Source organism: Tamandua tetradactyla, chromosome 8, assembly GCF_023851605.1.
Source record: "Tamandua tetradactyla isolate mTamTet1 chromosome 8, mTamTet1.pri, whole genome shotgun sequence".
Lineage (NCBI taxonomy): Eukaryota > Metazoa > Chordata > Mammalia > Pilosa > Myrmecophagidae > Tamandua > Tamandua tetradactyla.
In genome coordinates this window covers 49,036,955-49,061,122 of record NC_135334.1, presented here as the reverse complement: position 1 = coordinate 49,061,122, position 24,168 = coordinate 49,036,955, and the positions used below count along the sequence as shown (strand labels likewise).

Below are 24,168 nucleotides of genomic sequence, written 5' to 3'. Positions count from 1 at the left end.
GATAGTATCCATGAAACCAGATAAGGCCACGTTGTGGCAAGGTTGAGTATAGACTCTGGTGCCAGAAAGCCTAGGCTTCAGGCCATGCTCTGGCTCTGCTACACATTAGTTATGTGGCCTAATACGGACCATCTAATCTCTCTAAGCCCCCGTTTCCTGATTTCAACAAATAGGTTGTAATAGTAATTCACACCAAGGTACAACCAAAGAAGTGCTTTGGTGTGAATTACTATTACATACATTTTTTTGAAATGAGAAACTTATATATGAGGGTCCCTTTGGAACTTATAAATGAAGGTTCAAGCTTCCTGCGTGGGTGGACCAAGTATTCAGTATTTTGCCTTTCCCAGCTCTTCTTTGCCCAGAATACTCCTTGCATTCCTCTGCTATGCTGGCCGGAGCATAGCCTAGGGCTGGGATGGTGACCATGAACCATTCATTATGGCATAGTTGCCCACTCTGTACCCTGTAGTGCTTATCAGCTTCGGACCTGGGTCAGTCACACCTATGTTGAGTCTCATCACTTATAGCTGGTGACTGTGGTAATTGACTTCATCTCTGAATCTTGATTTCCTCATCTGTAGAAAGAGACTAATGACATTTAATATCCTATTTTGTGGGGCTGTGGTGAATTTTAATATTGGCTAATATTTATTGAGTATTTAATCTGCATTATGTTAAATGAATCACATGAGTCCTCTTATCTAATTGTCACAACAACTCTATGAGATCAATATTATTATTATTCCCATTTTAAAGATGAGGAAACTGAAGTTGCAAGGGAAATTAATTTGCTCAAGGTCTTATTGTTATTATGTGATGAAGATGTATCCAAATCCACATCTTTCTGAATCCAGAGGCAACCTCTTAGCCATGTAATGAAATGTGTAAAGCACTGAGAACACAGTAGGCTCTCAAAGTAAGGTATTAACTATGATAAATATATCAAGTGAAGTGTAGTGGATTCATACTTCTCTATGTTTTAAGGATGACCAAATACCCTGAGAAAGCAGAGATCCCACCTCAGTCCCTCTCATTCTCTCCTGCTTTACTTGCTTTCCTAGTGTTCATCCTACATTTCCTGGAAAGTTACCAAGAGAGAGGGCCACTCTGCAGCTATATAGCTGTTTCCTCGTAAAGAATGCAGCTAGTTAGCTCATGTTAGAAGCTGCATAATCCTTCAGGTGTCTTTCCTGATGATTTCATGCAGAATCTACCATAAATTTTATCTGAGGTCCCATAGCACTTTAATCATTCAGGTTACTTTTATAGTTGCCTTGGCCCTGTCCCCCTTCAGAGAGTGAGTTCCCCAAGGGAAGGGGAGCATTATGTACATATCACTATATTAGGTATATCACTATACCTAACAGCATATGATAAAAACTGAATTAAAGAAAAAGTAGATAAATAAAGCAAAATAATAAATTACTCAGACCATATTAGAGAGAAGTGATTATGTGAGGTTGTGCTAGAAGAGAAAGTAGAGTCAGTTTTTGGCTAATGTTGGATTTTCCACTCACTGTCCATAGAATGCAGTTGAGCCTAATGAATGTTTGCAAAGTATCTTTGAAGTTTCTGAGATGAAAGGCCATGCTCCATTTTCCAAGGTGCTTTGTTGTATCTTTTTGATCTGTTTGTCTGCTATTGGGGATGGGGACAATTAATTCATGAACATCAAAGATGCATTACATCCCTTTGTATTCTCACTGCTTAATTCACTATGCCCTGTGTATAATGGGAGTTCTATAAATGTTTGTTTTTGTTAATGAGTTGGGGTCCTATCTGGCTTTCCTTATAGGCTCTGATTTTCTTAATTCAGAGGATCTCCTCTTCTGTTTATTGGGTAGACAGTTATTAGGCACTTTTCATGTTTATGAGAGGGGATTGGAAGTGTTGAAAGGAAGGATAATGAAATATTATTCTCTTTCTTTTTGCCTGCCAATCAGAGTATATAGAGGCCATATCACAAGAGTTCCTAACTCCAGGGGTATTATATATATGTATATTGGTAATGGTATGTGAAGTGAAAACCAAATGCTCAGTAACAACAACAAAATTACCAACTCCAAAGAAATCAGAATTCACTGATACAGAATTTCTGTAAAATTTCTGTAGAATTTTACAGAAAATTCTAGAAAAAAATAGAATTTTCTATTACAGAAGTTAGAAATTCTTCTATGTGGCCTGTGAAGTTGAGCTAGACATTTGGGCCAAAGTTGTATTTTTAAGAAACCACATCTAGGAATGGGTTCTGCATGTCTGAGGCAATGCCTGGGAGATTTCTGTGCAGATCTTAGAAGTCACGGCACTTTCTCACCCAAGGTAGGCCTCAAATTAGATTAATTAATTAATTTTTAAAAAACTGTTTTCAGTACAAATGTCTCTTTACATTACAGATATCTTTGTTCTTTAGAGATATTTGTATCTCTCCAGGATTTTTAAGTAAAAAAACTGAGGAGACTTTAAGGACCTCTTAGTTCAGTCTCTTCATTTTGCAGGTGATGAAACCAAGGCACAGCAAGGTTAATCCTGCCAGAGTTCATGCAGTTAATTAAACTAATTACCAGGACTGGAACTCATGTCTCTTGATGCTTGTTCTTATACATTTGTCACCACACTATGCTGTACCTTAATAAAAACTCAACTTGGCCCTGTATGGGCTGATTCCAAATCAGATGGGTTTCAGACACAATCCTATCTATCTCTTATTAGCTTGGGTCATGTGGGGGTAATTATATATCTGGGGTTAGTAAGCACAGAATATGGCTCTTCAAGACATCTGCCTTGTATTCTTCCAGAAACTCTGTGTCTTAGGTACTATTGATGACATTATGACTATATGGAAGTTATAAGTTTGCTCTGCTGTATTCTTTTTTTTAATTCATTAAATATTTTATTTTATTGATAATGCTGTCTGTATTATTTGATTTACTTTTAATGTGGCAGTTAACTCATAACATCTGTTGCTCTGACCTCCTAATTGCTTGCCTTTTAAAAAAATTTTATTAATAAAATCAATCAACATAAATACAAACATTCTTAATGTATGAACATACCATACTTGGTATGCAATCAGTGGCTCACAATATCATCACATAGTTGTATATTCATCACCTTGATCATTCCTCAGAACATTTACATCACTCCAGAAAAAGAAATAAAAGGAAAAAGCTCATACATACCATATCCCTTACCCCTCCCTCTCATTGACCACTAGTATTTCCCTCTACCCAATTTATTTTAACATTTGTTTCCCCTATTATTTATTTTTAATCCATATTTTTTGCTCAGCTGTCCATACCATAGATAAAAGGAGCATCAGAACAAGGTTTTCACAATCACACAATCACTTGCAAAAGCTCTATCATTATACAATCATCTTAAAAGAAATGGCTATTGGAACACAGCTCTACAGCTTTAGGCACTTCCCTCTAGCCTCCCTAATACACCTTAAACTAAAAAGGAGTTATCTATATAATGTGTAAGAATAACCTCCAGGATAACTTCTCAACTCTATTTGAAACTCTCAGCCATGACGCTTTATTTTGTCTCGTTCCTCTCTTTCCCCTTTCAGTTGAGAAGATTTTCTCAATCCCTTGATGCTGAGTCCCAGCTTGTTCTAGGATTTCTATCCCACGCTGCCAGGAAGGTTTATCCCCTGGGAGTCATGTCCCACATAGAGAGAGGGAGGGCAGTGACTTTACTTGCCATGTTGGCTGAGAGACATCTGAGCAATAAAAGGGGTTCTCTGGGGGTAACTCTTAGGCCTAATTTTAAGTAGGCTTAGCCTTTTCTTTGCAGAGATATGTTTCATGTGAACAAACCCCAAGATTGAGGGTTCAGCCTATTGATTTTGTTGTGCTCGCTGCTTGCAAGAATGTCAGGCCTTCTTCGTATGGGGAAGTTGAATTTTCCCCCCTTTCTCACCATCCCAATCCCAAGGGGACTTTGCAAATACTTTTTTTTTTTAATTAAAATAAAAAAATACGGAACGCTTCACGAATTTGCGTGTCATCCTTGCTCAGGGGCTGTGCAAATCTTCTCTGTATTATTCCAATTTTAGTATATGTGCTGCTGAAGCGAGCACTGCAAATACTTTTTTATTCACTGCTCAGATCACTCTGGGATTTATCAGATCATCACTCTGGACATACCTACAAAATCTCATGCCCTACTCAAGGTTCATATCCTTATAGTGTTCAGTTAAACTGTCCATACAAATTATATTAGGAGATGCACTATTCAAAATACAAATTTTGTACCAAATGGACATTTTTTTGCTTTAGTCTCACACATAAGTTAAAGTTTTAAAATATGACTTACTATCTCTTTTCAATACCCTGCAATATGTTTTGTCTTTTCATACAAAAACAGTTTTTAATTTGTACATTTAGTCACTATGCTTGTACACTCTAGGCCTTTCTAGATTATACCATCTCAGTCTTTATCATTTATCTTTCCTTCTTATTTCATTTGTGCCCCCAGCTCTCTCCCTCTATCATTCTCAAATTCAGCTTCATTTAGTGTACTAACATAATGTATTACAGTTAGATAGTATTGTGCTATCCATTTCTGAAATTTTACTATCAGTCCTGTTGTACAATCTGTATCACTTTATCCCCAATGACCTGAAATCTACCCTATTTCTATTTCCTGATGGTCTCTGTTCTTAACTGAAATTCTCCAAGAAAAGTTCATTCATTAATGTTAGTTCATATCAGTGAGACCATACAGTATTGGTCCTTTTGTTTCTGGCTAATCTCACTCAGCATAATGTCTTCAAGGTCCAGCCACATTATTACACATTTCATTACTTTATTCTATCTTACAGCTGCGTAAATTCCATTGTATGTATAAACCACAGCTTATTTAGACACTCATCTGTTGATGGGCATTTGGGTTGTTTCCATCTCTTGGCAATTGTAAATAATGCTGCTATAAACACTGGTATGCAAATGTCCGTTTGTGTCCTTGCCCTCATGTCCTCTGAGTAGATAACTAGCAATGGTATTGCCGGATCATATGGCAATTCTATACTTAGCTTCCTGAGAAACTGCCAAACTGCCTTCCACAGCGGTTGTACCATTTTACATTCCACCAATAGTGGATAAGTGTGCCTCTTATTCCATATCCTCTCCAGCACTTGTCATTATGGTGGGTGTGAGATGATATCTCATTGTGGTTTTGATTTGCATTTCCCTAGTAGCCAGAAAGTTGAGCATCTTTTCATGTGCCTTTTGGCCATTTGTATTCCCTCTTCTGAGAAATGTCTGTTCATGTTTTTTGCCCGTTTTGTAATTGGGTTGCTTGTCTTTTTGTGGTTGAGTTGAATAATCTATTTATATATTCTAGATACTAGAACTTTATCTGATATATCCAAATATTGTCAAATATTGACAATTTCCAAATACGGTCTCCCAAAGTGTAGGCTGTCTTTTTACTTTCTTGACAAAGTTCTTTGATGCACAAAAGTATTTAATTTTGAGGAGTTCCCATTTATTTATTCTTTCTTCAGTGCTCGTGCTTTGGGTGTAAGATCTAGGAAATCACCTCCTATTACAAGAATTATAAGATATTTCCCTACATTTTCTTCTAGAAGTTTTATGGTCTTAGATCTAATGTTTAGATCTTTGGTCCATTTTAAGTTAATTTTGGTATAGGGTGTGAGATATGGATCCTCTTTCATTCTTTTGCATGTGGATATCCAGTTCTCTAGGCACCATTTATTGAAGAGATTGTTGTGTTCTGGATGAGTTGGCTTGACTGCCTTATCAAAGATCAGTTGTCCATAGATGAGAGGGTCTATATTTGAACACTCTATTCAATTCCATTGGTCAGTGTATCAGTCTTTATGCCAGTACAATGCTGTTTTGACCACTGTAGCTTCATAATATGCCTTAAAGTCTGGTAGCGTGAGACCTCTGACTTCATTTTTCTTTCTCAAGATATTTTTAGTTATTTGGGGCACCCTGCTCTTCCGGATAAATTTGGTTGTTAGTTTTTCTATTTCTGAAAAGTAAGTTTTTGGGATTTTAATTGGTATTGCATTGAATCGATAAACCATTTTAGGTAGAATTGACATCTTAACTATATTTTGTCTTCCAATCCATGAACACGGTATGCCCTTCCATTTATTAAGATCTTCTGTGATTTCTTTTAACAATTTCTTGTGGTTTTCTTTGTATAGATCTTTTGTATTCTTAGTTAAATTTATTCCTAAATATTTTATTCTTTTGGTTGCAATTGTAAATGGATTTTTTTCTTGATTTCCCCCTCAGATTGTTCATTCCTGGTGTATAGAAACACTACAGATTTTTGAGTGTTGCTCTTGTAACCTGCCACTTTGCTGTACTCATTTATTAGCTCTAGTAGTTTTGCTGTGGATTTTTCAGGGTTTTCGACATATCATACCTGCAAACTGTGAGAGTTTTACTTCTTCCTTTCCAATTTTGATGCCTTGTATTTCTTTTTCTTGTCTAATTGCCCTGGCTAGAACTTCCAACACAATGTTGAATAATAATGGTGATGGTGGACATCCTTGTCTTGTTCCTAATCTTAGGGGAAAAGTTTTCAGTTTTTCCCCATTGGGAATGATATTAGCTGTGGGTTTTTCATATATTCCCTTTATCATGTTGAGGAGGTTCCCTTTTATTCCTAGCCTTTTCAACAAGAAGTGTTTTCAACAAGAAAGGATGTTGAATTTTATCAAATTCCTTCTCTGCATCAATCGAGATGATCATGTGGTCTTTCTGCTTTGATTTTTTGATATGGTATATTACATTAATTGATTTTCTTATGTTGATCCATCCTTGCAAACCTGGGATGAACCCTACTTGGTCATGGTGTATAATTTTTTTAATTGCTGCTGGATTCAATTTGCAAGAATTTTGTTGAGGATTTTTGCATCTATATTTATTAGAGAGATTGGTCTGTAATTTTCTTTTCTTGTAGTATCTTCATCTGGTTTGGTATGAGGGTGATGTTGGCTTCATAGAATGAGTTAGATAGCCTTCCCTCTTCTTCAGTTTTTTTGAAGAGTTTGAGCAGGACTGGTACTAGTTCTTTCTTGAATGTTTGGTAGAATTCACATGTGAAGCCATCTGGTCCTGGACTTTTTTGGAGGGAGCTTCTTAATGACTAATTCAATTTCTTTACTTGCGATTGGTTTGTTGAGGTCATCTATTTCTTCTCAAGTCAATGTTGGTTGTTCATGCCTTTTGGAAGACGTCCATTTCATGTACATTGTCTAGTTTATTAGCATAAAGTTGTTCATAATATCCTCTCATTACCACCTTTATTTCTGCGGGGTCAGTGGTTATGTTTCCTCTTCCATTTCTGATTTTATTTATTTGCATCCTCTCCCTTCTTGTTTTTGTCACCCTCACTTAGGGTTCATCAATCTTACTGATTTTCTCATAGAACCAACTGCTTTTTTTGATTTTCTTGATTGTTTTCACGTTCTCAATTTCATTTATTTCTGCTCTAATCTTTGTTATTTTTTTCCTTTTGCTTGCTTTGGGGTTAGTTTGCTGTTCTTTCTCTAGTTCTTCCAAGTGGACAGTTAATTTCTCTATTTTTGCTCTTTCTTTTTTTTGATATAGGCATTTAGGGCAATAAACTTCCCTCTTAGCACTGCCTTTGGTGCATCCCATAAGTTTTGATACATTGTGTTTTCATTTTCATTTGCCTCGAGATATTTGCTAATTTCTCTTGTAATTTCTTCCTTGACCCACTGGTTAAGAGTGTGTTGTTGAACTTCCATATCTTTGTGAATTTTCTGGTCCTCTGCCTATTATTGATTTCCATCTTCATTTGTTTATGATCTGAGAAAGTGTTTTGTATGATTTCAATGTCTTTAAATTTATTGAGAGTTGCTTTGCGACCCAGCATATATTCTATCCTTGAGAATGATCCATGAGCACTTGAGAAAAAGGTGCATCCTGTTGTTGTGGGGTGTAATGTTCTATAAATGTCTGTTAAGTCTAGTTCATTTATTGTGTTATTCAAATTCTCTGTTTCTTTATTAATTCTCTGTCTAGATGTTCTGTCCATTGATGAGAATGTGGAATTGAAGTCTTCAACTATTATGCTAGAGGTGTCTATTTCTCTTTGCAGTGTTTGCCTCATGTATTCTGGAGCACTCTAGCTTGCTGCATAAATATTTATGATTATGTCTTCTTGTTGAATTGTTCCTTTTATTAATACATAGTGTCCTTCTCTGTCCCTTTTAATTGTTTTACATTTGAAGTCTAATTTGTTGGATATTAGTATAGCTACTCCTGCTCTTTACTGATTGCTGTTTGCATGAAATATCTTTTCCCTACCTTTCACTTTCAACCTATGTTTATCCTTGGGTCTAAAATGTGTCTCCTGTAAACAGCAGATAGGTGGGTCCTGTTTTTTTTTTTATATACATATCAATATTTTATTGAAAATTTTGGCTATTATATATAATTTGCTTCTTTCACTTAGCAATCCTTGATGTTTTTCCATTTCAGTACCTCAATCCTTTTCAATCCTGTAGAATATTACATTCTACAGATATACTGGTTAGATATTTCTTTACTGATCAACATTTGGCTGTTTCCAAATTGTTAATTAAAAAAAAAGTTTTTAACAAATACTCTTCGCCCTTTTTTTAGTTCAGAATTAATATACAGAAATGTAAGCCCTGGGTTCCAAGGATATGAACATTTTGGAATTGTGATCAATATTGCTAATAAACACTCTTACAATGGCTGTACCAATTTATAATGCTGAGAATGTTATTTTCTTGGATATCATAATAATCTTAATCTTTGCTAACATGATGTGTAAAAAATATTCTGTTTCATTTTTTAATGTTGTGAAGCTTGTTTTCTAACTTTGGTTTCTAGCAATATCCATTCTCCATTCACTACATCCTTGAGTTTAGTTTTACCTATTATGCTTATTACTATATTGAGCTTTCTGTAAAGAGCAGCCTATTCATTTCTGTCATGTAACAACTTTTTGAACCTCACTGATGATGAGACAGAATTTTTAAAGGCCTCAAATTCTTTCTATCTTTTTTTTTGTATGATGTATGGTGGGGGTCACATTTCGTTCTTTTTCCATGTGACTATCCTGATACTGCAGCACCATTTGTTGAATTTTTTTGGGGGAAAGTGCATGGGGCGGGAATTGGTCCCCCATGTGGCAGGCAAAAATTATACCACTGAACTACCCTTGCAGCCCCTCTTTTCTCCTCTTTTGACCCTCAAAAACTTAGTCTCCTACTTATCTCTACCTTCCCTACTGAATACATTGGAGCTCTCAATTCACTAATTTCCTATCTGGGTGAACATAATTTTTTTTACAGAATAATGATATAACCAGAATAATTTACAGCCCCTATTTTGATTCAGTTTTCTTTTAAAATACGAGTTGTAGTTCTTCTGTTTGTAATTCCTTCCTGCCTTTTGAACTAATTTGGCTAGCTCCTATCTCTATGGGTCCTGGTTTCCACTCAAGGTACCAGGAACTGTCCAGCTTTGGGCTGTCTTCACAGACATGCTACCCTAGGCAGGGGCTGGGGACCTAACCCTGACCCTGGAGGGATGGGCATTAAAGCAGTTGCAGCAAGAACTATTTCACAAATGCTAAAATCACCAAGCTTAGAAACAATTATCTATTGATTAGTTAATTCAATAGATAAATAGATAAAATAGATATTTTATCTATTTTAAATAGATAAATATTTAAAATATTTATCTATTTAAAATCAATAGATAAAACACAAAAATCTTTTTTTCTAATGTAAAAATACATGATATTTTTTTGGGGGGGGGGGGGGAGGAAACAAATTGAATTAAGCCAGGAAACATCTTCACATTAATCGTTCTTTTCATTTACTTCAAATTTGTACTTAATGCCTTTCTCCTCCTGGACATCAGAAAGAATACCTGGGTATTCTGGGAGAAGTTTATATTTTCCTACATCAATTTCTGGAAACAATGTGTTACTCTCAAATTCCTGCATGATCCTTGTCACAAACAGTCTAAGGTGGCCTGGCTGATTCATGGCTTCCTTATAAACAGAACTGCCTCCCACTATCCAAACTGTGTCTACTTTATTTGCTAATTCTGGTTGCTTAATAAGTTTTAAGGCATCATCCAAACTTTTGGCAAGAAAATGTGCTCCTTGAGGGGGTTCCTTGTGTTCTCTACTGAGAACTAAGTTAATTCTGTCCTTTAAAGGCTGATTCTTCTCAGGGATGGAGAACCACGTCTTTCTAGCCATAATCACCAAATTCTGTTTACCTTCTACTGAAAAGGTTGTGGTCATTCTTTGGAAATACTTGAACTCATTCCTGAGTAGAGGCCAGGGCAGGTCTCTGTGATGGGTCCTGTGTTTTAATGTATCCTGTCAGTCTATAGCTTTTAACTGGGGAGTTTAATCCATTAACATTTAGTGTTACTACAGTAAGAGCAGTACTTTCTTCTACCATTTTGCCTCTTTGGTCTTATATGTCGTATCTAATTTTTCTTCTTTTTACCTTTACTGATAGTTTTCATTTCTACACTCTTCTCCACACCTCTCTCTCCTGTCTTTTCCCATCTGTCTCTAGTGCTCCCTTTAGTAGTTCTTGCAGAGCCAGTCTCTTGGTCACAAATTCTCTCTGTGATTTTTTTGTCTGAAAATGTTTTATTTTCCCCCTTATTTTTGAAGGACATTTTTGTTGAATATAGAATTCTTGGTGGCAGTTTTTCTCTTTTAGTACCTTAAATACATCATACAACTGTCTCCTCACCTCCATGGTTTCTGCGGAGAAATCTACCCATTGTCTTATTGGGCTTCCCCTGTATGTGATGGATTGCTTTTCTCTTACTGCTTTCAAAATTATCTCTTTCTCTTTGACATCTGATTAGTTAAGTGTCTTGGAGTACATCTATTCTGTTTGGGGTATGCTGCACTTCTTGGATCTGTAATTTTAAGTCTTTCTTAAGAGTTGGGAAATTTTCAGTGATAATTTCATCCATTAGTTTTTCTCCTCCTTTTCCTTTATCTTCTCCTTCTGGGACACCCACAACACATATATTCGTGCACTTCATATTGTCATTCAGTTGCCTCCTTCTACCTTTTGAAATCTAACATTGTAGGTTTCCATTGTTTTTTTCATCTCTCCTTCTACTGTGCCTTTCATTCCCTTAAGTTCTGTCATTTGTTTTTTCAGACTTTTGGTTTCTTCTTTTTGTTTGACCCTTGTCTTCTTTAAATCCTCACTCAATTCATAGATTTTAGTTTACTATTATTATTATTTTTTGCTTGGGCAGGCACTGGGAAATGAACTGATTCAATTTTTGATACCATTCTCCATGTCTGTTCAAACATTCTGAATTAATTGTTTCAACTTTTGCATCTCATTTGAATTGTTGGTTTGTTCCTTTGACTGGGTCATATCTTCAGTTTTCCTAGTATGATTCATTATTTTTTGCTGGCATCTAGGTATTTAATTTCCTTAGTTTGTTCTGGAGATTTTCACTTTTTTTACCTAGGATTTTCTTGCTGGATAGCTGTGTTGTCTGTCTGTTCTTTGACATTCAGTTCAGCTCATTCTAGTCCGCTAGCTTAGGTTTTGTTTAACAGATTAGAATTTTTCAGTTCTTGTTTTCTTGTTTCTTGCCCTGCCTATATGGTGCCTTTTATTTTTTCCCTTAGAAGGGTCTACTTAGGTATAGACCCCAGTCAGATTTTCCCAGTCCGAACTGTCCTCTCCTCAGGAGGCAAGATCACCTACATCAGTTTTCCCTGAGGGTGAGACCCAGCAGGTTGAAAGACCTTCCTATGAAGGCTCTAGACTTTTTGTTTTTTCTGTCCTGCCCAGTATGTTGTGCTTGTCTGCCTACTGGTCCCACGAGCATAAGGTGATGTGATACCTTTAACTTTAGCAGACTCTTCCTGCTGGGGCATGATTGAGACAGAGGAGAGGTTGTAGGCTGGCTTTAATTGCTTCATTTTTCCAGCCCCTGGGGTCTGAATTCCTTGAGGGAGGGATTCCACCTGAGCTGGCCCTCACCCATCTCCTAGGCAAAGCACAGCCTCCAGATAAGCTCTCAGAGAAACTTAAGTCTGCCTGAGAAGCCTTGCAGTTGTATCCATAGGGCAGTCAAAGCTGTAGAAACGCAGCCACAAAAAGAAGAAAAAAAATTCCTTTTCAGAGCAGGACCCCCTGTTCCTCGGGTTTGCCAATTAAGAACGTAAGATAGTACTTTGCTGTATGTATCTCCAGGTCCTGTGTGGCCCCCTACTTTCCTTCAGGGCCCAGACCCTTTCAGATATTTTGTGCTGTCCAATCCAAAAAACCTGTTTTTTTTTTCTTTTCTTTTTCTGTCAGCCCTGCCCTCTCTGTGCTGGGGTTAAAACCAGCAACCTCAGCTTTTACTAGAGATTCAGCTGAGCTGCAGGTCCATTTTTAGTAGTCAGAATTTTTTAATTAATTCCACAAGTTGGAGCTTGTTAGAGATCAGTCCCTTGCTGCTATTAAAGTCCTTTTCCTTTCCCCTCAAGGAAGCAGCCTCTGGGGGAGGGGTGCCGGCCGCTACAGCTTGGGGAACTCATGGTTCTGGGTGGGATTGCAGCTGGTCCAGCTTTTCCAGACTGGTGTATACTGTGTGTCCAGTCACTGATGTGGCCCCAGTAGTTGTTCTGTACTGTTCCTGGCTATTTACTAGCTGCTCTGGAGGACGAACTAAATTCCATACCTCACTAAGCTGCCATCTTGGCTCCCAATTCCCTTGCTTTGTTGTATTCTTAAATTTTGAAATCTCCCAGACCTCAGGCCTTGAATCTGTTCTTTCTTTAGCAATACTCACTCTCTAGGTAATCTCATTTAGTCCTAACTTTAAGTTCATTCTGTGTTCCAAAATTATATCTTCAATCCTGATCTTTACCCTACTTTCCATACACATATAACCAACTGCCTATACATCATCTGCCCATGGATGCCAGTAGGCCACTCAGGCTTGACATGCCTGAAACCAAATTTTCATCTCCTCCCCTGATATTCCATAAACCAACTTCTCCACAGTGTTGTCCATTTTTGTAAATGGTGCCACAATTCATCTAGTTGCTCATGTCAAAAAACCTTGGTACCATCCTTGACTCTTCTCTTTCCCACACCTCTCACATGTAATTTATCTGCAAATCCTGTGGGTTCTGCCTTAAAAATACCCAGAATCTAACATCTTACTTCCTCCATTGTCATATCCTACTCTTACCTAAGCTTCTTCAATAGTGTCCTAATTGGTCTGTTTCCACTTTTGCAATCTTTCAATTTATTCTCCACATAACAGCCAGAATGTATTATCTTCATTTATGGATAGCATTGATATATTTATTCAACAAATATTTATTAAGAATCTATTATGTTTTATATGTGTATAAAGGTTAATATAGTTTATAGTCTCTGTCAGTAATTTTGGCAAGCCAAAGTCAGGCTTACTACCTTTAAACCTTGCACTTGTGGAAGTAAATGGGTTGTGTAACTATAGTACAGCAAGACATATGAACCTATATGATGGGGTTTTTATATAGCTATTATCGTGGCCCTAAAATTATATGAAAGTCAGCAAGCCCTTGGTTCTGGCTTTCCTTAACCTAGAAAGTCCCTCCCTCTGCACAGTCTGCTGAGATCCCTGGATCTTGGGCACATCTCTGTGGGAATTGGGAAATGTCACCAACCGCTTCTGTCACAGACACCCTTTATTTGTATGTGTGTATAAAATGAATTCATCTTCTCACAAACTTCTACATTTCTGGGTTGCTGCAAATAGCATCTCTAGCTTGTTGCTGACAGGGCTACGCAAGAATTAAGACAGACACAGATTTCTGAAAATGGGAGAAGGGGGCTCTTGAACTTCTAGAGCCAAGAGCCCTTTGCTAGTTTTGCTCCAGCTATTTCTTAGTGGTTATTTCAAAATAACATCAAGTTAATCTTTAATGTTAATTACAATCTCACCAATATGTAATATACAAGAAAATGCAAAAACCTTTTAAGCTAAGTTGTTTAACTGTGAAATCGCTTCAAAGAATAGCACATTCTAGCCCCCAGCCTTTTTACCCTTCAAAGCTTCCTTGTATGAGACAGCTGTCTGTGGTGTCCCAGTGTTCCGTAAAAGCTATGTGACCCAGTGTTCTGGGTCACCGTCTCAAGGTTTAGCCTGAAGGTAAAAAGGTCTGTTTCCCACACTAGCCAACCCCTTTTTCACTCTTGCTTTCCAACTAGGCATCAAGTCTCATCAGTTCTTCTACCTTAAAGTCTCTCAAATCTCTCTACTTTTCCCCAATCTATTGCCACTGCCTCAGTTTAGGTAGCCATCTTCACTAGCCTAGACAACTACAACCTCTAACTCACCTCCTGCCTCTAGTCTTGTTTGTTACAATCAGATCTTCACCCTCCAACCAGTGTGAGCAAAATGGTTCCCTTCATTCTCCTTCTTACAACTGTTAAAATCTATGAGCATAACATAGTATAGCACAGCATAGGATAGCATTGCAATGTGTGTATTCTTTCTATTGCTAGCTGTCTGAAGTGTTGGAAAACCAGAGAGAAAGCAACCTTACTGCGTCTGTGGTCTGATCAAACTAAAAAGTCTAGAAAGTGAGAAAGCCAGGTAAACAATGACATTACAATGCAGTAAGTGCCATTGTAAAAGTTAATACTGAATAGTTTGTAGGAAGCAAGGAAAGAGATGCTTGAGTATGCTTGGAGTGGCAGGGGGAGGTCAGAGGAAACTATGCTTAAGATTAGTCTTAAAGGATGAGTAGGAATTTTCCAGGTGGTCAAGGTGAGAAAGGGCATTCTAGACTGAGTCCACAGCATGACACAGGTGCAGAGGTGTCAGGTGACAAAGGGTTTCTATGCCATGCACATGAATCTGGGTATATCCCGAGGACAGTGAAAAATCACTGGAGGGTTTTAGATTTGTGCATTGAAAGGCAACATTGGCAATGTATGAGATGGATTTAGGTGGAGACTGGAGTCAGAACACCAGTTAGGACACCACTCCAATAGTCCAGGCACAAGATGAGAGACATAATACTATTTATTCAAAATGATTTGATTCAAAGAGGTTGCTATGTGCCAGGCACATAGTAAGGTTTTATATTATCTTCAAAACATTTCTGTGAAGAGGGGAAACTGGGACAGTTTGTCTAGCGTCACACAGTAAGTGGTGAAGTTCAGCTTGAAACCCAGGTAGTGGCCCCAGAGCTCATGCTACTAATAACAAGTAGGTGGGGTCTAGGGTCTTTTGGGATATGAAGTAGTTAAGGAATAACATCCTGTTTTCCTCTCATAATAGTCCAGCTCAAACTCCTTGGTTTGGCTTGTGGTAGGGTCACCAGAGGCCACCGCAGTTTTGCCTGGGCATGGATGACATGAGTCATGCCATCTGGGCTGGCAGCTAGGCTGGTTTGTATTTCCTCCAAGTTTTACTTGTTTTGCTTCCTCTTTGTCATACAAAGTGGTTACATTTGCATTATGAGAATTACTGTACAGGACAGTGTCAGCAAGATTTGCAAGAAAGGCACTCTCCAAACTGGAAAGGATTTTCCCAATGGGCTATGTTTAGGGAACATATTGCTCATTGGAAGATCCAGAAAATCCTAACATTGAAGATGTATCAAGCCTATGTAAGACAGATGTCTCTGTTTCCTGTGAAGGACTAAATAAGAAGGAAATGAATTTCCATCACTTACCTGCTCACCAACAAGGTAGATTTTAAAGGCTAAAGTGACAAAAAGTTTTGTTTGTAGTTCCCATCTATCATTTCTGCCTAATAGGAACATGAGGTAATTTTAAGCTTTAAAACCATACACACTACTTGCCTATTCCTGATGACTATTTTATCATATATGTTTTGCTAAAATAGACCTGTTTCAGGTCCATTGGCAATTGGATGAGGCAAAAACAAAGCAAGGTAACCTTGCACCTTTAGAATAGTATGAGAAAATTCCAGCAGCTGTGGTATCCACAGTGATCTGCTTGTAGGTCATTTTGATGTGATGACATTCCAGGGGACCTTGAACCACTGGAATCTGTGTCTTGCAACATAGGTTCACTACCTCCAAGTTAAATAAACAAAATATCTAAAAATATTTAAATATTTAAAAATTTTAAAATTTAAATTAAAAAATTACAAGAAAGTTTCACTGGTGACCTTTTCATTCTGTTTAAACTTACAGATCTCAGAGACTAACTTCTTCACTTCCTTCAATTCTCTGATCAAATATCATCTTGCCTGAGAGGTCTTACTGACCACTAAATATAAATATAATTACTTTGCTCTGCCCACACCAATACTCCTTAGCCAACTTGCCCTGAGTTATTTTTCTCCAAAGCACTTATCAGTACCCAATTAATATACCATTTGTTATCCATGTTTCCTTACTAAAATAAAAGCTACATGAGGGCAAGGACTTAGTTTTTTTCTCTTCTCTGTCCTCAGCATTTAGAATAGTTCTTGGCACATAACAGATACTCAACAAATATTTACAGAATGACTGAATAAATTCCTAGCTTATTTCTAACTTGCCATTAGTCTTACATGTATTTGGACCTCATGATGATTTTCAAACTGCATACTCAAAAATTTTCCATTTCATTCATCCCTTTTCCTCATATCTTACTGTTGGTTATCCACTCACAAAGCTTTAGCACTCCTCACATGTGGCAGAATTATCTTTCATTTTGAGAATCATTCCTACTGTTAAATGTCCTTTCCTTGCCACCTTCAACCTCTTTAATTATATCCACTTTTTTTCCCCATTGTAAAGATGCTCCTCCTCTTAGTAATCGTAGTAAATAATTAAAACTGCCCAAGCAAAGCAAATGTGCCTTAACAATATGACAGAAGGCAAAATGACCATTAATACCATGGGTTAGTTAAGGACACTTACTGCATGGCTCCAGAGTAAAACTTTATTTTTGTGTAAAATTTCACAAATCAAAAGCTCACAAATAAAGGAGCTTCTCTACTTCTAGCTTACTTAGAGTTACATCACTGTCCTTGGTGTGCCTCACAGAGGCCCTGCTAACTCCTGCTTCCCCCCTTTTCTTCTGCTGTTCCTTTTGCTAGAAATGGCCTCTCCTTTCCACTTGGAGAGCTCACGCTCCTCTGCTTCTTGAGGCCTGCCCTTACTGTTCCAGCACATAGCATAGTGCCCTTAAGTTAATCCCTTCTCTATTAGTCTTATCCTTTCAACTAGGCTTCGAGTAGCAAGGTGTCTTGGAATAAAAAAAAATCAGCTTTGAGTCTCATATCTGCTTCGTCTTGGGCAGCTAACTCTAAGCTTCAGTTTCTTCCTCAGAAAGTGATGATAACCTTTTGTACTTGAACAATGCCTTGGGACTTTTTAAGGGTCAGATATGATCATGTAGGAAAAGGTCTTCAGATATTATTCAGCCTGTGCAAAGATCCCAGACATTATCATTATAGGATATCTGTGCTATGCTGCATCTAGAACAGCATGGCCTGTACTGAGGACTTCATATAAATTCCATCTGACAGGTGGTGGCCATAAAAGAGTATGTATTAGCTACAGTTGGAAAATGAATCCCTGCTCAAAATTGGCTTTCTTCCTTTTTGAAAACGTCCACATTTGAACCAGGGTGATTAAGAAGAGGAAATGGGAAAGAAGGAAGTTGACTTTTTAAAGAGCCATGCATTCACTTTGTAGAAACTACTTTGAATAATTGTATTTCCTGAACATTTTGCAACTTTAAAACATTTACTCATTCATTTGTTTATTCTAGTCACCTAAACATTTATTGAGAGCCTTCTATGCCCTGGGTACTGAGGATACCGCATGAATGAGACATCCTTGTGTCCCAATCAGGCTGAGGGAGCTGATGTGTGAACCAACAGGACTGGACTAGCAATGGAGCTATCACAGAGAGAATCAAAGGGCCATCTGATTCAAACCAGAGTAATGCCTATTATTCTGAGGACATTGTTTGTATGGAGGGTAAGAAGGGTACAGTGGGACTATTGACAGCACATGGTAGGGCAAGGTAACATTCAATACAAAATAATCCAGTAGACTATATTGTTGAATTCTTGAGCCCATGTTTTCCATCACTTTAGGACTGAACTGCTGATTTTCAGTAGCCTCGTGCTTATCTCCACAATGTAAAGTAGTCTCTTTTTAGACTCACTCTCAGCATACGGCCTTGGAGGAACACAGCCCTATATTGTTGCGTGAAAAGAGGGACAAGGCTTTAAGCCTCCTGGAACATTATATAGAAATAGAATAAACCAGGCTGAGGCTCCAAAGTTTCAGGAGGTTACGTTTTACTTTCTATGGCCATAGGGCTCAGCCAAGTAGCCTCTGAAAGTCTGAGCCCCGAACAAAGGGCAACCTTAGCTTTTATAGACTATTACATGCTAGAGATAACATAAGCTTAATATGGCAAAGGACAAACAATGGGTCAGTTTAAGGAGCAAAGCAGGTTACAGAAGCAGATGAGCTGTTAGGGGAGGGTCCCCATCCCAGGTGTCTTATCTCCCTTGCCTAAACTTTTACCGGGTCCTGAAGGCTAGGAGAGGGGGTTTCTATCCCAGGAATGTGTCTTATCTTGCTTGCCTACAGTTTTACCCATTCCTGAAGGTCAGGAGAGGGGGTTTTGGGGATTTCCCACAGAGAAGGCAGCTGAACCAGAAGAAGGGGTCGGGGTAGGGGGGTAGCAGCGTGCCTACTTAAAAGCCTGCTTGCTACAATATTTACTACTGTGTTTTATTCACTTCAGACCTCTGTGGATCAGGCCACTGCTCATGCAACAGTATTCAAATATAGGAAAAACTAATTGAGTCCCTCTGATTTTGATGATTTCAGGTTTCCTAGACTGCTGCTTTGGTAGGGTGGGAGTCTCAAAGCCTCTTAGGCAAGGAAACACATTTCCCTTTCTCCCTCCCTTACTCCCTCCTCCTTCCCCCTCCCTCCCGCTCTCTTTTCTTAAAATAAACTTATAAATTTTGGAATAATTTTAAATTTGTAGAAGGCTGCAAAGGTAGTATAGAGGATTCCTATATACCCTTCACCCAATTTCCCCTATTGTGAAGATCTTACCCTGTTACACTGGTCATGACTAAGAAACCAGTATTGGCACAGTTCTCTTAACTAAACTCCCTATTTTATTAGGATTTACTTAGTTTGTACCTAATATTCTTTTCCTGTTCCAGGATCCCATCCAGGTTCCTACATTACATTTAGTTGTCATATAGCCTGGCTGTGACACGTTTCTCAGACTTACCTTGTTTTTGATGAGCTGGACAGTTTTGAGGAGTATTAGTCAAGCATTTTATAGAATGGCCCTCAGTTTAGGTTTGTCTGATTTTTTTCCGTAGTTAGAATAGGGGTGTGGGATTTTGGGAGGAAGACCATCAAGTGAAGTGCCCTTCTTGTCACATCACATTGAGGTTTATACTCTCAACATGATGTATTACTGATGTAATTTCTAGTTTTATTTATTACTGTGTTTTACTCACTTCTGGCCAAGCTAGTATTTTCTAGTTTTTCCTGCTGTAAAATTATTACCTCTTTCCTTTCCATATTATATTCTTTGGAAGCAAGTTCTTAGTATAGTTCACATTCAAGGAATGGATGAGGAGTAGACTCCATCTCCTGGATAAGGGAGTATCTACATAAATTACTCTGAATTTTTCTGTAGGGAAGATTTATCTCTTCTTTCCCATTTATTTACTTATTCAGTCATTAATATCAGTATGGACTGACTCATGAACATTTTTTTTTTACTTGGCATATAATTCAATACTGCATTATTTATTTTATTGCTCAAATTGTTTCTGCTTTGGCCAGTGGGAGCTATTTCAGATTGGTTTCTGTGTCCCTTTGACATGTCCCCATCCCTTTTTTATCTGTAGTCAGGAAAGTTGTAGGTTTATAGAAAATTTGTGTGTAAAAATGCAGAGTTCCCATATATTACTCAATTATTAACACTTTGCATTAGTGTGGTATGTTTTTTACAATTCATGAAAGAACATTTTTATAATTGTACTATTAACTGTAATGCATGTTTACATTAGGGTTCACGGTGTTGTACATTGAACAAAGAAAATCACTGTGTTGTACAGTGAACAAAGAAAAGTTTTTATTTGAGAAAAAAATGTTTTCTTTTTTACATTTTTATTCTAGTAACATATATACAACCTAAAATTTCCTCCTTTAACTCACATTGAATTGTCTCCATCCCCCCCTTTTTTTAATATTTCCATCGTTTCTGGTGCTATAGGATACTCCAGACTCATCTTGTATTTTCCATCCCCATCCCTAGAATCAGCCATTTGTCCATGAAGCTTTGATTCCTCTTATTGGAAATGGTATTAGAAATCAAGATCTTGGCACTGGGTGTGCTCATTGCTAGTGGGGTGTCATTGTTCTTAGACTCTTTCAACAGACAAAATTAGGAAATATATGTATGTATAATCAATCACTGGCCTATACACACATCTGTATTCTGTGTCTATCCATATTTATCTATATTAAGCAAAACACAAACTCATACTGGTGTTTCTGACTCTAATCTAGTACACGTAGATAATTCTAGTCTCCTCCCTTGCTTATTTGTAACTTCTCTCTCTTCTGCCTTCTACCATCCACCATTTTATACCAGTATATGGGCACAGCAGCTGCAGACTTGATAACTCCTATCCCTGTGAGAATCAGCTTTACCAAGTGGAGTACAATGCCTATATACAATTCCCTTTGTCTTTAGTCTTACAGTTTCTAGTCAAATTATTTTCCAAAGCTACTTATGTTAGCTTCATTTTTCCCCCTGACCGCTTAAATGCATTTCTTTCTTTTAAAATTGTTTTCTGCCTATTTGCCTTGGGTAAAGTCCAGGGTGTTGGTTTTTCAATAAGCCTTGAGCCATGATGTTTCTCTCAGGTCACTGTCAGGACAGCTGCAGTATTTCACCAGGCATTACAGACAGATGAGTTTTCTAAATGGTTTTAGTAAAATAGTAAAATCACTTTTTTTTCCACATGTATTTATGATTATAAAAGTCATACTTGCTTATTCTAGAAAGTGTGGAAATTTTAATAATATCAAAAAGCATAAAGAATAAAGTAAAAATTTCTAAACTCACTATGGGGAGTTATTTTCTTCATATTTCCAATAAAGTTTGTATTATACTATAGACACAGTGTTGTTGAATGTCTCAACTATGAGTATGAAAAAAAAAGTCAGTCATCTCCAGTCTGAATAGCTTGTGGTTTCTCTTGAGAGAGTGAAGAATTTTAAAAGATGAGATATGTTTGAAGACACAGAGATTGAAATGAAAACTATGTCTGCCCCCCATCTCTCTGCTTCACATTTGGGTGAAGCGCTGAGATTTTCTCTCTGCTTAAACCCTTTCTTCCAGAACTGTGGGCACTTCCATCCTTCCTTTCTTCAGACATTTTTGCTTTACACATTGTGGGAACTCAGGAAGTAATTGTTGAGTTGCTGAAGAGTAGACTTAAATCACCCCTGCAGATTATTTTTACTTAATTTCAGAGAGTTATTTTCTATTTGGCTATAAAAAATTTTTAGTGGGTTAATAATGAATCATTTTACAGTTGGCACATGTTTAAAATGTTGGTGATGCTTTTCCTGCCCTCAAAAGTACTTTGTAGAGCACATTAACAGAATACTGCAAATTTTTATGAGCGGGGGCCACTCCCAAAGGCGTCTCAGTATCCCCCTCCACCCACTTTATTAGCCCACAGAATGTTTGCACTTTGGTGTTTTTAACTGTGAGTTTGCTTTACTCACCAAAGGAAGAACTACAGGAGGAACTTTTTCCAAAAGCAGAAAACCTTTTTTCTCCCTTGTGTCAGATCATCACTCCACATGAAGGGTGTTTCAAAGCTTATAAAACTTGATGCTTTGGATACCCCCTCTCCCAGAAAAACAGTATTTTGGCTATATAAAGCTATTCTACCTGATGGGTTGACTATCCCCAAGACTTCCCCTCCCTAAGCCCAGTTTTCTCACCAGTAATCACAACCTCACAGCTTTGTAAGAGATGAGGTTTTAGTGCAAGGTGCAAGCACAGTGTTAGGTGCACTGAAGGGTACTTAATGCATCTTCTTTTCTGGGTAGTTATGCATTGGTTGGGCTGAAAGTCAGTGGGAGAGCTAAAGGGGAGCTGAAGGAACACCCTAAGTCAGCAGGGCAGTCTGCCATTCATGACATTAGCAGGGCCACCCTGTTCAGTTGGGTGGGTTGTTTCTGTGCAAGGGATTGTGGTTAAGGCATGTTTGAGGGCTTGAGATCCAGTCTGCACTCTGCTTACCTTTGTGTGGAATCTGGAGGAGAGTTGCTTTTAAAAAAATTGCCAGTGGCTTTGTCTGCTTTGCCATGCTGTGCACTCATATGACTTTGTCCTCCTGGAGATTGGACTCTGTCTAATGTGCATAAGGGTGCTGTTTGGGCTAGCAAGGGCTCTGGATATCAGCTATGGAAGTAGTAAACTATGCAGAATCCACTAGTTTGTAAACTTCCTGAAGCACAGGAACATTGTCTTTGCCTCTTTGGGAACTGCCATAACTTCTGCTGCAGACTGAGTTCTCAAAAATGTTTGTTGCAATGACAATGATGAAGTCTGACATGAAAACTCGACAGACCTTTCTGATTCCAGTTATCTCACACACACACACACACACACCTTTGTGTAACACAGGTGAGCAGAGTAGTCCTTAATCTATTTCATCCCATGATTTTCTGCTATTTTGGTGGTTTGCAAAAGTTTGTTGGAGTCTCAGGGTTAACTGTGGTAAGTTCTACCTCATCACTGAGTCATATAGGATTTCTAAAAATGTGTTCCATGGAGTATTAGCCTTATTAAAAACCATTACAGGAGAAAGGGATTTTGTGGGCAAATAAGACTGGGGAATTGTGCATTTGCCATTCTCCTCCTGGAAATTCATGATGTATACTGGCTTTTAAAGCTTCTGACAAGTCCTATAGTAGAAAAAACTATTAAACTTTGTTTAATCCAGTGTATCTCAAATTTATTTGACCAAAGAACCCCTCTGTGTTTGTAAATGAGTAATGCATATTACAAACCATGGAATTGTGTTGAAGCAAAAAAATTTTACAAACACTGGAAGAGTGGTTAAGAATATAAATTTTCTTTTATTAATTAACGGAAAAAAAGAAATTAACCCAACATTTAGAAATCATACCATTCTACATATGCAATCAGTAATTCTTAACATCATCACATAGATGCATGATCATCGTTTCTTAGGACATTTGCATTGGTTTAGAAGAACTAGCAACACAACAGAAAAAGATATAGAATGTTAATATAGAGAAAAAAATTAAAAGTAATAATAATAGTAAAAAAAAAAACACAAAAAAAACCTATAGCTCAGATGCAGCTTCATTCAGTGTTTTAACATGATTACTTTACAATTAGGTATTATTGTGCTGTCCATTTTTGAGTTTTTGTATCTAGTCCTGTTGCACAGTCTATATCCCTTCAGCTCCAATTACCCATTACTTACCCTGTTTCTAACTCCTGCTGGACTCTGTTACCAATGACATATTCCAAGTTTATTCTCGAATGTCGGTTCACATCAGTGGGACCATACAGTATTTGTCCTTTAGTTTTTGGCTAGACTCACTCAGCATAATGTTCTCTGGGTTCATCCATGTTATTACATGCTTCATAAGTTTATTCTGTCTTAAAGCTGCATAATATTCCATCGTATGTATATACCACAGTTTGTTTAGACACTCGTCTGTTGATGGACATTTTGGCTGTTTCCATCTCTTTGCAACTGTAAATAATGCTGCTATAAACATTGGTGTGCAAATGTCCATTTGTGTCTTTGCCCTTAAGTCCTTTGAGTAGATACCCAGCAATGGTATTGCTGGGTCATATGGCAATTCTATATTCAGCTTTTTGAGGAACCGCCAAACTGCCTTCCACAGTGGTTGCACCATTTGACATTCCCACCAACAGTGAATAAGTGTGCCTCTTTCTCCGCATCCTCTCCAGCACTTGTCATTTTCTGTTTTGTTGATAATGGCCATTCTGGTGGGTATGAGATGATATCTCATTGTGGTTTTGATTTGCATTTCTCTAATGGCCAGGGACATTGAGCATCTCTTCATGTGCCTTTTGGCCATTTG

The 24,168-nt window shown here is 37.7% G+C and overlaps 1 non-coding gene and 1 pseudogene across 1 annotated transcript; both read right to left on the bottom strand.

The window, feature by feature from the left end:
• Positions 1–3,980: 3,980 nt before the first annotated feature.
• On the bottom strand, positions 3,981–4,087 carry LOC143645316 (U6 spliceosomal RNA). Its single transcript, XR_013157040.1, has one exon. It is a non-coding gene; the product is annotated as a U6 spliceosomal RNA (small nuclear RNA).
• Positions 4,088–9,852: 5,765 nt separating this feature from the next.
• On the bottom strand, positions 9,853–10,305 carry LOC143643381 (dihydrofolate reductase pseudogene; annotated as a pseudogene).
• Between the last annotated feature and the right edge of the window lie 13,863 nt (positions 10,306–24,168).